The following is a 12,420-nucleotide window of genomic DNA, read 5'->3' on the forward strand; positions in this document are numbered from 1 at the left end:
TTAATTATTTATTTTCTGTTTATTTCATAATATATATAAAAAAAAAAAATATATATATATATATATATATATATATATATTAGCGTTTTGTGCACATTATTTTACTTTAGTTGATATAATTTGTTATTGTTTTATTATTTTATTTAATTAATTTTTATTGTCAGATTTTAGAGCTCAATTTACACTAATTATAATTATGGCTTGCGAATTTGAGAATTAATGACGCTGTTAATCACAAATCAGTGTTTGGTGAGAAAATCCTTAAATGAAGATCATTTGAATGTCCTAAAAGAAGAAAATTGAAGACAATTGTTTTCATGTTTTTGTTGTTGTTGTTGTTGTTTTTTTAACAGGTCAAAGAGTGTGATTGTTTAATTTTCAAATAATGTATTCTTTAAATTAAAATTATGTATTTTTTATAATTTCATAAAAACTACATTATATATAATGAAGTGTATAAAAACATATTACAAGCATTTTTGTGCATATATTGTTAATTTATCTTAGTTGATATAAACTTTTTTTTTTTTTAATAATCTGCATTGAAGTATCCATGACACTGACATCCATGACACTCTCCCAACTGTACTGCAGTGCGAATTGATTCGTCCAGCACTGAAGCTCAGGTCTGCTCTAACTATACGGACCCTCCACCCCAATCCACCGCCACCGCTTTACTGTAAAAAGCCTTGATTAATTATTTACACTAAGTAGATGCATTTCCATCTCCACTGTGCCTACACTTCTAAACTGCTCTGCTTGAGGAGAGAGTCAGGCATAACAACCAGCTCTTTAGACATTCAAGAACAACACTGAGAGTTTGTTTACAGCATTTGAAAGGAGAGCCTTTCTGATACTCCATAACACCCTTCAAAAACTTTACAAGAGTTTTGAGTCTCTTAGTGTATGCTTGTGTAATCGCTGTTTGTGTTTTTTTGGCACTGGATATGAATTACTACTGGGGAAAATGATTCATAGATGCATTGTGATTTCTTTCTCAAATGATTCTGGAATGATTTTCAATTTATAATAGTTTGATAATTTAAATAAATTATTAATAATTGGTTATTTAAATGAAAAACAATTGTACTACATTACGGCTTTTAGGTAGCTAAAATTATCTATTTAAATATCTATTGTCAAAATTAGTACATGCAATTAATTTATTCAGTTTAACAAGTTAAAAATATTTAAAGGGGTCATATGATGTTGCTAAAAAGAACATTATTTTGTGTATTTGTGTGTAAAAAAACACATTATTTTCCACATACTGTACATTATTGTTTCACCTCTATGCCCCGCCTTTCTGAAGTGCATAGATTTTTACAAAACTCATCGGTCTGAAAAGCGAGGTGTGCTGTGATTGGCCAAGTATACAGTGCGTTGTGATTGGCCGAATACCTCAAGCGTGTGATGGAAATGTTACGCACCTTACCATACTGTGATGCCGTGTCCCGGCCGGAGCGACGAGACAAAAACATTAAAACCCATTACAAACGAGGCATTTGTTGCATCCAGTGGGGACATAATTACGGATTATAATGACTTATACTGTCTTTTTACGCGTTGCGTTACATCGCGCCGCGTAAACATAAAGCCATGTCTGCATTTGTGATCGAAGAAATGACAAACAACAAATGCTACTCTACACTGCTCAAAACTCGCGTTTGAATCGTCAGTGGCAAATCCTTTAAATATGAAAACGTACTTACAGTCTGTGAGTCAGAACAGCCGGAATTGTAGGCTACTCTACCAGGATCAGGAAACAGTCCTCCATAAAATGCTGCACACATCTGAATATTTGGGTTGAACTGTTCTGGAACAATGTTGTAAATACAACCTATCCACTGATTTCTAGTCGTGTCCTCTTTTGGAAGGCCAAACAAAGTAGTTTCGCTTTCACAACGAAACACACAGCGTCACACATGGTGGCTTAGAGTGAGCGGTGGCCGGCGGATTCGACGAAGGAGCGTCCGACGGGCTTGCAGCAACCACATGTGACGACCCCGGGCTGGACTCCGCTTCGTCCACGGTGAAAGCCGATCCGGCGATCCACAGCACGAAGTTGATGTATTTCCTCAGCGACCAGCATTAATCTGCTCCAGGCATGACGAGGCGATATCGTCCTCTTTTGGAAGACCAAACAAAGTAGTTTCGCTTTCACAACGAAACACACAGCGCCTTCACGACATGGCGGGGGCGGCAACAAAAATACTACAGCGAGAATAAAAGTTACACCTTCTTTCTTTGCGTGAACATTTGGGAGGCGTTATGCAAATCTTCCCACATCGTGATGTAGATATGTGGGGGCGTGTTAGAACGAGCCGTTTTAGGTAGGCGTGGTTGACTCTTAAGTTTTATAAAGAATATCTCTTTGGATTTGAGACTTTAGTCTTTGTAACGTTACAGATCTTTATGCACCAAGAGCTTGTAACACTCCAAAGAGAAAGGAAAAATTGAAATCGCATCATATGATCCCTTTAACGCCTGAGGAGGAGCTAGGTTTGGCCACCCCACACACAGCTGCTGCTTCTGTTTTTCTTGACAAGAATAGCATTTCTTTAGATGCAGAACGTCTTTACAGCCACGTCAAACAGGATACTTTTCAGATGCACACTCCACTGCGCCTCAGCGACAGGCGCTAGTCAAACAAGCACGGAAACGGTACAGGTGACGAGGCAGCTTCAGTAGAACAACTGTGAATTGCGGTCAGATGAGATGTTTTCAGGCCATATGTCAGTAAAAAACTATTTTTCTGTCCTGTCAGCCATTGTACTGTGCTCATTGTGCGTGCTCTTCAATTGCACGCACAAATACAGCAGCGCGCACTGTAGCCTGGATCACTTTATATTAAAGCGCAAATGAAACTACAAGCATGCGTGTCAGATCTCGATCACGTTCAGCAGCGGTAGCTCTTAAGGTAATAGCAACCAAATAACCTAATAACCCAACAGCTGTGATGTCTGTTAATTAAAGAACAAAATAAAAAAGAGGAAATGAGTAACTTTTGTAGCTTTAACTTATCGTTTGGTAACTTAGAGACATCAGTAGTATTGGTATCAGTGATACTCGCCTTCAATCATAAAAAAGATGCTATTCAATTTAAATTAAATTCAAGTTTATTTGGTAGTTCATGGACCTCTGGGAACATCATATTTAATTTATTTTATTTATTTGCAATAAGATAGCAATACAAAGTAATACATTGCAATGTTTAACTTTAAAAAAAAAAGAATAATCTTAAGTAACCAACGATTTGCATCTTAAAAGTGTGGACACTTCAGCAAAATTTCGGCAACATTTTGTAGACAATTGTTAATAGTGTAAAGATGTAGCTTTCAAACCTAGAAGCTTTCTGTTAGCCAATTTGCATTACCAACTTGATCTTATTGCGAAACCTTTCGCCCTCACACAAAATTCCCAATCGCATGAATTTCTTATTAAATTACTGGATTTTGCTCACGAAAATTTGCCAAGTAACAGGAAATCTGACCACACATTTATGCTGTTACTGAGAACTTCCCACATATCAAGCAATGAGAATCAGTCTGGAATCGAATCGTGATTCTTTGAATCAAATGAATCGCAAGTTGCCTACAGGTTACAGATTGTAGGTCAGCAGAAATCAGATTTCCAAGTTTCCACACTCAGCTTGATTTTAGTCTTTGTTGTTGTTTATCATCTCAACCTCTTCATTCAGACTGGTTTTCCTCACACTGCTCATTCCGCTCAGCTCTGCTGGACAGTGTGGTGTGAATCTCCAGGCTCGCGAGGAAGAAGCTGGTCTATCTGGTAGTCATGGAGACCGAGGGTCGCCATGGACACCATGTCCGGCCTCAGTTCCTGTCTGTCCCTGCTTTCACAGAAGCCCCGCTCCTCCCCACCTCCTCTATTTTCCAGCACTAAACTGGGTCATTGCTATCAGACTCCATTCCTGAGATCAGATTGGTTGTGAATTGTCCTTGGGTCTTTTTCAGCCTGTTGCTTGAAGACTCGAGGGACACATTATGGGCCCACCAACGTCTGAACCCAGTTGAGCAGCGTGACATGGTTTACTCGAGCGAACAGGGTCACTCTGAGCCTCGGGACTTGTTTTTAGGAAACGTCATTAGATGTAATTGGGTTACACATTTGTGTCTTTGTCAAGGTTCCAGGCAAATAGAGAGAGACAGTGTTCAGAATAGCTACTACTATGATACTTGTGCTATTTTAGAAGTATGGAGAACATATTACTGGTGTTTTTATATCATAATGGTTGATTATATATATAATAGCAATTTCTGTAATTTAATCAGACATGTTTTAGAGTCAGATAAGCAACGGAAATTGTTAAATACTTTGCTAATAGTGACTAAGAGGAATGTGAATCTTTGGAGTGACAGTGAATCAATTCCATTCATTGGGTTTTGATTTGATTTAGTATTTTTTAGGTCAATACCAAGCTGCTTTTTGTTGGTCAACATGACTAACTTAAACCTCTTGCAAAATCTGCTTGGAGAAATATTTTCGATCATTCGATTCCCGATTGCATGGATTTGGGAAATCATTGGATTTCGCCTGTGAAAGTTTGGGGGAAATACAGTTGAGAATAAATTTGTAATCAGATTATTTGAATCATGTGAATAATGTCATTACTCACCCTCAGGCCATCAGAGTTGTAGATGAGTTTGTTTCTTCATAATGTTTGGAGAAATGTAGCATTACGTCACTTGTTCGCTAATGGATTCCCTGCAGTGAATGGGTGCCGTCAGAATGAGAGTCCAAACAGCTGATAAAAACGTCACAATAATCCACAAGCAATCCACACCACTCCAGTCCATCAATTAACGTCTTGTGAAGCGAAAAGTTGCATGTTTGTAAGAAACAAATCCATCAAGACGTTTTTAACTTCATACTGTTGCTTCTGACTAAAATATGAGTCCATAATAACACTTTCTCCAGTGAAAAAGTAATCTTGTCTGAATCAGGTGAGAAATGTGCACAGATCAATTCAAAATAGTCTCAAAACATGCTCTTAACAAATATATTTGTGGATTTTGATGTGAGAGGACAACAGGAGATGGACTTTTTCACTGGGGGAAGTGTTATTATGGATTACAGACTCATATTTTGGCCAGAAGTGATGTTTTGAAGTTAAAAATGTCTTGATGGATTTGTTTCTTACAAACACACATTTTTTCACTTCACAAGATGTTAACTGATGGAGTCGTGTGGATTATTGTGATGTTTTATCAGCTGTTTGGGCTCTCATTCTGACGTATTTTCATTTTTGGATGAACTATTACTTTAAGAGTTAAACAATTTTTTTTACAACAGTCTAACAGGATAAATAAAAAGAAAAAAAACTAAATAGATGATCAATTAAAATAAAGTTTAAAACTTTTCAATTAAAGAAAAGGAAACAAATGAAGAAACACTTGGAATATTATCTCAATATACTGTCAGTTTGTCATGGCAAAAATAGCAACATCTGCTGATACTAATGCGGTTTTGAAAAATAGTACAATTAAAATAATAGTATTTCATTCAATATGTTAACGCAATAGGTTTACACATTCAACATGTTATAATGAGGATATATAATGCAACACCATTCTTATACTGAATTATACATAAAACGTTATACGTACTCAGAACATGAAGTATGCAGTAAGAAATAGCCTAGTATTTCTTTCTGGAGTCATTGAAGGAAAAAAAAAATACTTTCCCATGCTGTTTCACTTGTCTTCTCAAATCTCTCCTTCTATTATTTCACAACTTTCTTCATATTTATGTCTACTTTCTCCCTCAGCTCATTACAAAACTGCAAACGAAGGGCAGGTGCTGCCTGAGCAGCATTAATTAGTATGTGGAAATATGTCCACCGCTTCATTATTTCTCGTCTCTGCCAATATCAGATGTTGTGTTATTAAATCAAAACTGCTACGCTCCCTCATGCTAGCAATGTCACGGCTAAGAAGTGCTACTGTCTTTATTTTATAGATCATTATTAATGCACTTGGCCAAACTTTCTCTCGGTAGCACGTCCAAGTCTGCAGGGTGTTTCAAATGTGAAAAAAACTGAATGTGCGCAGAATGTTATTTATTTATATCGTAACATATTGCGTGTGAAGTTTAATGGAAGAATTAGTGAAGGAGAAGTTGGCATGTTGATACTGGCATCGTTCCCTGAGCCACTGCTGATATTGTTAATGTGCTGTTTATTCCCCCGGTCTTGGAAAGCAATTTTGTATAGAAAATATGTATTTTCAGATATTTTTCAAATTAATACAATTAAATCATGAAATATGTTACAATACAATTAAATAAATAATTTACATGATAATGTGTATAATTATTAGCATATAATTATGAAGGGCTGAACAGGAAATAATCATGTAAATTGTGAATATATGTAAATTTGAATATAAAGAAGTAAATCAGAATATATAGTTATAAATCAGAATATGTAAATGTCAATTCGAATATATAGTTATAAATCAGAATATATCAATGTAAATTTGAATATAAAGAAGTAAATCAGAATATATAGTTATAAATCAGAATATGTAAATGTATATTTGAATATATAGTTATAAATCAGAATATAAAGTTATAAATTATATAGTTATAAATCAGAATATATCAATGTAAATTTGAATATAAAGAAGTAAATCAGAATATATAGTTATAAATCAGAATATGTAAATGTATATTTGAATATATAGTTATAAATCAGAATATGTAAATGTATATTTGAATATATAGTTATAAATCAGAATATAAAGTTATAAATCAGAATATATAGTTATAAATCAGAATATGTAAATGTCAATTCGAATATAAAGTAAATCAGAATATATAGTTATAAATCAGAATATGTAAATGTATATTCGAATATATAGTTATAAATCAGAATATAAAGTTATAAATCAGAATATATAGTTATAAATCAGAATATGTAAATGTCAATTTGAATATAAAAAAGTAAATCAGAATGTATTGTTATAAATCAGAATATGTAAATGTAAATTCGAATATATAGTTATAAATCAGAATAGATAAATGTAAATTTGAATATAAAGAAGTAAATCAGAATATATAGTTATAAATCAGAATATGTAAATATCAATTTGAATATAAAAAAGTAAATCAGAATGTATTGTTATAAATCAGAATATGTAAATGTAAATTCGAATATATAGTTATAAATCAGAATATATAAATGTAAATTTGAATATAAAGAAGTAAATCAGAATATATAGTTATAAATAAGAATGTATAAATGTAACCAGAATATAAAGAAGTAAATCAGAATATATAGTTATAAATCAGAATGTATAAATGTAACCAGATTATAAAGAAGTAAAGCAGAATATATAGTTATAAATCTGAATATGTGAATCAGAAAATATATATATTCTGACCGGTAGTGTGTGTGTGTGTGTGTGTGTGTGTGTGTGTGTGTGTGTGTGTGTGTGTGTGTGTATATAAATATATGTGTTCCAATCTGTTCTTATAATAATGACATAAAATAAAAAAACACTTATGCAAGTGAATCGTGCCCACAGCTGAAGTTTAGCTGTTAAACTGTGAACACTTAAAACAATAATGGTGGATACGTTAGCCGAGTGCTAACGTGACTAACTGATGAAACGATACAGTTTGTAAACCAAAATATGTTTACTGTAATGTTTGAAGAACGACAGACAAAAGACGCTCTGTGTCTTAACTTTTAATCAGAAAGCAGAACAGCTGTATCACAGGCGCACCAGCCTAACTACCTCCCACATTAACCCTATAACTGCCGGTGCAGCAAAATAAACAGCAATTTCACAATGATTATAAAGTCTGTGTGCTACACTACATTCTTTATTATTAAACGAAGTAATTAGAACAACGTCCGTCTACATGAATCGACACATTCTTTGGAAATAGTGGGTTCACAGTGAATTATCAGAACTATTTCAGTAAGACAGTAATATCGTGCTTCACCTGGAAACCTAAAGCTGCACTAGGTGTATATAACATATCAGCACAAAAACTTAATATTTTGAGCACTCAATTGAAAATGTACACATAACGTATCAATCGTACTTACAGGTTGTGGTTCGGAGAGCTTGTTAGTCCAAATTAAGAAGATAGAAGAAGCCAACGAAGATAAAAGCCAAGATTAGAGAAGCAGTCCTTGGTAAAATGACATGAATTGTATTTCTGTGGTATCCTTGAACACAGCGTCTTCTCAACATGATGTAAACACACTAACTAGCGGAAGTGTTTGTGGGCAGGTCAGACTCTGTTCGTATTTCGCGGGCAGGCGGGGATTATGTAAATGTGTTGCCCAGTGATGTATACCGGTAACAGGCAGAAGATTCGAAAATATGACGACTCGTTAAGGCGATTCAGAATCGACTCTCTCTTTTGAGAGACAATATATTTATTTATCATGCACGTTTTTGATTAACAACTTTGCAGATTGTTTTCATTTGAGAATAGCTACGTTATAAACTGCAAAAGAGATATTTTTCAAAAACCCATATGACCTGCTCTTGAACTAAGAAAATTTAAGTCAGCAAAAACAGACTTAATAAATGGATTACGCATATTGTGCTTTCGGATTTCGTTTGTTTTACAGAAACTGTGCCAAAGCATAACGGCCCAAAACACAACTTTAAAGACCTTTTAAATATTACATATTACAATATTATATTTTTAAAAACGACACTTTTTGCCCGTATCGTTTTATATCGTCATGTGACCATGATAATATCGAGATATCACGATATTGATCATAATGTTACATCCCTACTAGCTTTATCTATTCATAATTTATATTAATATATCAAACGTACAACTATATTTTCTGGTTTACTTCTTTACATATATTCATGATTTACATGTACTTATTCAGTTTTGTATCTATTCATTCAGATTAATAATGTTATATATAAAAACTTTGCATATAAAGTTTCATATATACTTAAAGTTATTTAATAAAACTTATAATCATTCATATATATATATATATATAAAATCTTTGTTTTGTTTTATTTATTTTTAATTTAAAAAAATGTATATAAATTAATAAATTATTATTTGTATTATATTCATATATTTTTTTTAATTACGCTCGCAGTTATTTAAATATTTGTTTGTTTATATATTTATGTATAATACTCATACATTTAGAATTACATTTATATGTAAATTTATATTATACAAATTTTAAAATATATTACATTGATAACAATAATAATTATAATAATAATAACAATAACAAGGATAATAATAATAATAAAATTATTATTATTATTATTATTATTATTATTATTTAAATTCCTTTTGCAGTGGCAGAATTCAGAATTAAATCTGAAAGTCATGTTAAAAAGAAAGCTCAGTCCATGCTCAGATCGCCTGGAGGGCCGAAGAACTTCCATGTGCACACAGCTACAGCAGCCAAAAACTGTATAATGAATGAGTGCTGAAGGCAGCGCAGATTCATTGTGCCGGCATACAGGAAGACATTTATAACAAAGAAATCAGAGGAACAGAGAGAGTAATGAGGAAAGCCGGGCCGTAGGTGGTCCACATTAGCACTTCAAAGGGTATATCCATCGTCAAGCACTCGAGCCGACCTGTGCAGGATCTAATGACAGGTCAAAATACCACAGCCTTCTCAAACCTGTGCAGCATGACCGTCCCATCTCATTATCCCAGCGCCTCTGACGGAGCTTCCACAGGGATGCTAATGGCCATAATGACAATCAGCCGTGTTCCTATCACAAAGCCGCCGGTTTGGATGGGATGCGGCATTGATCCGGCTGCGTGGCTTTTGACATGGATCCTCCAGGGCGAGTCGAAGGACTAATTAATGTCTAGATGGCGCTCCTCTGAAGGACTGCGCTGTGTGTGGGAGGCTCGTGGAGAGTTACTTGTGTGGTCCAAGCCATTATTAAAACAGTTTAGAGTTGTTTTAGCCCAAATTCTGTCATTATTTACTCCCCTGCATTGTGTCCCAAACCCATTGGCCTTATATCTATTGTGAGAAAAAAAGAAGATAAATTGGAGAAGTTTGGCGCTTCTTTTTATAATGGGAATTATAAACCACTAAACTTATCCATAACACTTATGCACTATATTCCAAGTCTGCTGGAGCCTTACAATAGAATACTATGAGAAAAACAATATTTGTTAGTATGTTTTGTTAGCTACAATACAATGTGGCATGCCATTTAATTAAAATAAAGCGCATCAAAATGTGACGTGTCCAATATTATGTGACATATTTGAAAATTGTAAAATACTGTATTTTGCAGTGTACCAAGTTAGAATGACTCCTTTATGTTTTTAAAAACTATCAAAATATTAAAATCAATATTGTATTATTTATTAAAATAATGTTATATATGAAAATAATATTTTATATAATTGTGTATAGTTAAATTGTATTACAATTTATTTTATTTGTAAGCAAAATTTTATTTGTAAGCAAAATAAGGGACATTATAAATGCTCCCAGTAAATCTGATCGAACTGAATAATCGAAAGCTTGTGAATATGAACCAAACTGATTCATAACGAATCAGTACCACACCTTTTATTTTATTTTTAATCCCACTTAGTTTTTGTAGGTCCCCAGTTAACATTAATTTTGTTTTTAGAACATTCTCTTTATGTATATTATATCTATAACTCCCGTTTTAATTAAATATTTTAACTGGTTTTAATTTTAATTGATTATAATATAATTTTAGGTTTTCACAACCAGGACAGTTTTGTTTTTGTTAAAAGCTAATACCGGTTTAAATTAACATGAAATAATCATTTAAAAATATAATAAAAATAATAAAATGTATTTAAAAAATGGAATTATATAATAATAAATTATTAATGTTTTTAATATACATAAATTACATCTAAAATGAATTTTAATAAATACTAAAAATAGATCAATTATAATAATTTATAAATAATATTTAAATATTAAAAATGAATAAAACACATTTAATTGTATTTAAATCCATATAATAAAATCTAATATAATATATGATTTATTTGTGATAATGATTTAATGAATGTCAGTTATATAATGTTATATAAGCACAATGGGCATTAGAAATGCACCTGGTGAATCTGAAATAAATGGAATTGAATTGAAAGCCAATGAACATAAATCAATTTGAATCAAATAAAAAATATATATTTTAAATAAACATTTTAATACCTAAAGAAATAAATTATATAAGATGAATTCACTAATCATGTATAATTAAATTTTATTGGAATTTATTTTATAAAAGCACATAGTGAATCTGAATTGAATCACATTTAATTTAACTTGAATTTAAATTAAACTTGAACACTGAACTTCTTTTTCTTCATTTTCTTAAAAATATTTTTTTATGTGTTATTTAATTTAAAACCAGTTTAAAAAAGAATCAAACTGAATCTAAACAAATCTGTAGTAGCCCTTTTTTAATTCTTTTTTGGGATTTGATAGCCTCATTGTCCATTTATTTTATAGCTCCGGGTGTGTGTTCACGGTTTGTGTGTGTTCAATGCTGTGTGTGTGCTCTTTGGATGGGATAAATGCAGAGCACTCATTCCGAGTATGGGTCACCATACTTGGCCACATGTCACTTCACTTCACTTTTTATTTCTTTTTATTTCTAAAGAGTAGGCTTGGGGCACTATGTGGGCGAGCAAATAATGTCAGAATGTTCATATTTGGATGAACAATTAATTGAAGTTCTGCAGGCTGAGTTTGTGTGAGATTCGCCAGTTGATTGATGCGTTTTGATCTGTGTTAATGATGTGCTTTCAAACCTGGAAGGGTTTCCCAGTGATAAAGGCCAAAAGTTTTATTAACACGGCTCATAAATATTCAATGTAAATATCAGTGCAGCGTTCATAATATACAGGTGTAACGTGGGCTCTGCAGCAGATGCTGATTGCGAGGCTTTCCAGACACTCACTAACCCAAGGAAACGTGCTAGACTTGATGGCCGTCATCAGAACAATCTGCCAGAGCTTCTGGATGGGTGCCGTGAATTGAGCGCATGCTTTAGACGTCATCAAACACATAGTACTCGAATCTCGCCAATTAAGAAAAATCAGACTCTCTTGTTCTGCTTGAGCGACGTGAGATGAAGCTGAACAGTGAATGAATGCCGCTAAACTCAAGCGCTTTGCTAGCAACCTGACAACTTGCAATTTACATGTTAGTAATCATGTTACTGTATGAAAACATGAATAATGAATAGCTAAAGCATAATATTCATAATATTGTATTATAATAGTGTTCTGTTTGTATTATTATTTGAGGTTTTCACAACAACGACAAAAGCTGTTAAAAGCTGATACCTTTTTAAATTAGCGTGAACTGTATATATACACACCACTGTTCTTTCTGGTCCTCGAATTTGATTGGCTGATAAGATT

General features: G+C 33.0%; 1 protein-coding gene across 1 annotated transcript in view; it reads left to right on the plus strand.

Annotated features, from left to right (window-relative positions):
* Positions 1-12,420, plus strand: part of rnf123 (ring finger protein 123) — a 156,912-nt gene that overhangs the window by 120,572 nt on the left and 23,920 nt on the right. The window lies entirely within an intron of this gene.

This window comes from Sinocyclocheilus grahami, unplaced genomic scaffold, assembly GCF_001515645.1.
Source record: "Sinocyclocheilus grahami isolate Dianchi unplaced genomic scaffold, SAMN03320097.WGS_v1.1 scaffold159.1, whole genome shotgun sequence".
NCBI classification, from domain to species: domain Eukaryota; kingdom Metazoa; phylum Chordata; class Actinopteri; order Cypriniformes; family Cyprinidae; genus Sinocyclocheilus; species Sinocyclocheilus grahami.